General features: G+C 32.2%; 1 long non-coding RNA gene across 1 annotated transcript; it reads right to left on the reverse strand.

Annotated features, from left to right (window-relative positions):
• Positions 1-703: 703 nt before the first annotated feature.
• Positions 704-3,266, reverse strand: LOC135931344 (uncharacterized). Its single transcript, XR_010573018.1, has 3 exons — positions 3,182-3,266; positions 2,003-2,054; positions 704-777 (listed from the first exon to the last, which is right to left on the reverse strand). It is a non-coding gene; the product is annotated as an uncharacterized LOC135931344 (long non-coding RNA).
• Between the last annotated feature and the right edge of the window lie 639 nt (positions 3,267-3,905).

Here is a 3,905-nt window from a genome sequence, read left to right on the forward strand (position 1 = left end):
ATAATTGCGAACAACATCTAAATTGATATGTTAAGGGTAAAAATCTCGAATTAGCCAAACAAATATTACCTAAAGACTCCAGATTTTGCCGAAAGAGTCAAATTTCTTTGAGGTTTTTAAAAAAATGAATTCTCAAACATTTTATAATTCTATTCATGACTGATTCTTAAAGTGTTTTTTTTAACCATATAAATAAAATTTAAATCAAAATGCTATATAATTATAAATAATTAATACATTATAAACTAATATTATTTCATATGAAATGTGAACATTCTGATGTTTTTAAAAAAACGATGGTTTTATATCAATATATGGATAATAATGATAATATAAATTTAACACGAGAATGGTTCAATGATATTATCTAGTCTTCATACAAGATTCCTCTGTCAATTTCCTCATCTATTTTCCTCCTATCTGGTGGTCGCCGGAGTCTAATCAATACCCCAGTGACAATTTCCCTCAATGCCTGTATATCGGGGTTGCTTGTAGTCACGGATACATTTATTTGGCCATCTGGTCCCAACGGATTTTTTTTCGTATCGTAATGCACGTGGTTTGCGCTTACGTGGACGCTTGCGTGGACATTGGCTTTTATATTGTTGTTGTAATAAATGATATTGGTGCCATTTTTAAGGATGCCTCTAGGGTCGGAAAATTTCATTTTTTTGCCGTTGGCGCTTAAGATCTCGCTATTGACGACCCTGACAACATTTCCGGATGAATTACCAATTTGCTGCCCATTCACGTGTTGAATGTATAGGATTGTGATTGCTTCGCGAAATGAAAAACAAATATGGTGGTTAAGCTTTATGCCGTGTCCTGTTTCGTCTTATTTATGAAACTTAAATCTGTTTAACCCAGGTTAAATAGATTTTGAACTAATTGGCTTCTTTTAATTATTTGCATATTAAATAAATATTTTGGTTTCTAAAGTAGCGTAGAGACACTCAACCTACGTAAATAGCCTCTTTCTTTTTAGGCTCTTTAGGGAAAGCTTTAGACACGGCTTAAACAGACTGCTTTTGAGAAATAAGACAAACCAGCACACGGCCTATTATTTTTCCCGATATCTCTTTTTAAAACTATTTTTATTATTTAAGGATTCTTATAATCGGAATCCCCTTTTAAAATTACCAAGAAACCAGAAATTGAACCTATTCTAACAAAATAATTTATATACAATATTGTTTTCTAAAAAGTACATCTACTTAGTGATTCATTTTGTTTAGAAAGTTTAATTAGTGTAGTAAAATCCAATCAGGTAGGTCCAGACTATCCCACAGTCCAAAATTAAATTTTATAATCCGATTTTGTCAACCAATTTGTTCAGTCCCAACCGGTTTGGTTGACCTTCGCCGGTTCACACTACATATATACGCGGAAGAAAATTCGATGAGTATTGAGGCGCGCGATAATTCATTTCTGCATCAAATTTGAGTTATATACTATTTTTTTATAGGAAAACCCGAGGCTTAAGGTGATGGTTTTAGACTAAAAACTAGTCATTTCCCATTTATTTTTTAACGGTCTAAAAATAAGTTTGTTAAAAAATAGAGAAATTAAGCCAAACTTAAATATTATTTTTTTATATAGAGTTCATTTTTTTAAAAAAGAAAGAAAGATAGGAAAAATAAATATGCAGAATCGGAACGAACTATTTTTTTGGTTCGGCAACTATACTCAGGATTTAGGATTCTCAGATATATGATAGAATTATAATTTCTCTCACGCTTTCAGATATTTTTTTAAAAAAAATTTTGGTCTCCTGATAGAGATACATTTTAAACGGAACCAGGGCCGTGAGAAGTGTTTAGAGGTTTAAACTCTAAATTAGAGAAATTTGATAAAAGGATATATGTGTTGTTCGTAAATCGATGCCTGTTTTGGTTCGTGGTTTTAAAATGGCTAACCAAACAATTTTAAATCTCTAAACCCTATTTTGGATTCACAGCACTAGTTATAATTTATAAATGCTTAAAGGAAATATGAGTCTTACTATATAGTACCAGCAAAAGAGTGACCGTGTCCCGATTTCGTGATGAAACGTCCTTTTTGAATATAATTATAAAAAACAAAAAAATAAATTTTCCTTTATTCATTCCTTCTTTCCTTTCTTCCTTCCTTCCTTTCCTTTCATTTCTTTCTTTTCTAAAAAAATCAATTTTATCTTTAAATAAATGTTTTATAATTATTAATTTAAAGGAAAAGTAAAAAAGTAAACATTCGAAAAATTTTATAATTCATATCATTTCTTTTATTTTTTTGAAAAAAAACCCTTATAATATGACCCAAGCCTAACTCCTTCAAATTTTATAACAGGAAGAATCAACCCAAATCCCTCCCTCATATCGAGATAGCAAATACATATGGAATGGATTGAAACGAACCTGATTTCATCTTTTAGCAGAAAGATTAAAAGCTCTCTATAGGTTTCAACACTGATGAAACATAATTCAACCCCCCCCCCCTTCCCCCGTTATTCAAGGCTTAGGTACAAGAGCTCCTCTAGTAAGCCCAAAAAGTGCCGATATTCCATGCTTCTTAGAGCCCAACTAATGGAAAGGGCCAATAGTTTGGCCCGTATATCGTGGAAGAAATAATCATCAAAAAACTTAAAACATGTGCATTATATCACAAATAAAATTATATTTAAATAGAAGAAGACTTTTACATGAGTGCCATTTTATTTACAGGAAATAAATGTAAATGAACCGAAGAAGATGATAAAAATAGAATTATTTTATAAAAAAAATTAATTACCATATGAATCTGAAGAATCATCGAGAATTTATAAGGAAAAAATACTCGAAAGTGTGTAGAATTATAATATCAAATTTTTAAAATAAATAGATGAGTTTATTTGGAATTTCAAAAAATATAATATTTTATATACCGTTCTACGCCCTTGAAAATTTTGGTCACAATTTTACAAAGTATATAAAATTTTAATTTTAAAAATATGCTTATCAATCATAAAAATGAATTATTAGTTTATGAATAAATTTTTGGGAGCAATATATATTTTTTTAAATTGCTTGGCTCATTCCCGTTAACTTAAAAAACTAAATTATAATCCATAATTTTATTTTAAAATTTAATTATTATTAATATTATTATAGGTGAAAATAAATATATTTTTTCTTAAGTTAATTTATTTTCTTTAAATTCATAATACCATGAATGGTTGAGGAAATTGGTAAAATTATGTGCATAATAGTCTGCTTGCATTATTATAGAAATGAAATGGGAGGGAGCGGCGAACCCTCCAACGAATCGACGATAGGCGCGATGTCCTTCCCCGGGCGATTGGCCCCTGAGGAAAACCTGAGACTGTAGAGGGATTGTCTATTCTTCTCTCCTGGATTCCTGAATCTTTGAACATAAGGGATACGATGTCGGATGTTGATTCAGGTTGTTGACTGGCAACGGGACATCCGATGAAAACGAAGGTATTTAGGTGTCGTTGTTGTTGGGAGCATTGGATTCCTGCCCATCTCCAGGAGAAAACAACTGTCGCCTCAGTTCCCTAAGGTATTTGTTTCCCCTATTTAGCCAATCTTGGTACTGAGTTGTTTCTCCTTTTCGTACTGGCGGGCCGTAGTTCTGCACTCGGGCACCTTCTTTCCCGGGTCTTATAGCCCTAAAAAGAGCTGTTTGTTTATTGGCCCTGAACCTTTCGGTATTAGAAAGAGTAGAATATAGTGTGTTAGAAAGAGAATGAAGAGTGGGAGTGGGAGAAGAAGGATTATTATTATTATCACTTACGTAGCACTACTTATTTTCTCTTTTTACTCCTGGAGGGGGCGCCTCCTTATGGGTCTGCGGGCGTCTGAAAGCGAACGTTATCTTAGTAGCTGCCCTTTTTCATTGAAAGGGCCGATCTGGAACGATTTTGGTAG

The sequence above is a fragment of the Gordionus sp. m RMFG-2023 genome, chromosome 1 (genome assembly GCF_954871325.1).
Source record: "Gordionus sp. m RMFG-2023 chromosome 1, tfGorSpeb1-WG-v2, whole genome shotgun sequence".
Taxonomy (NCBI): domain Eukaryota; kingdom Metazoa; phylum Nematomorpha; class Gordioida; order Chordodea; family Parachordodidae; genus Gordionus; species Gordionus sp. m RMFG-2023.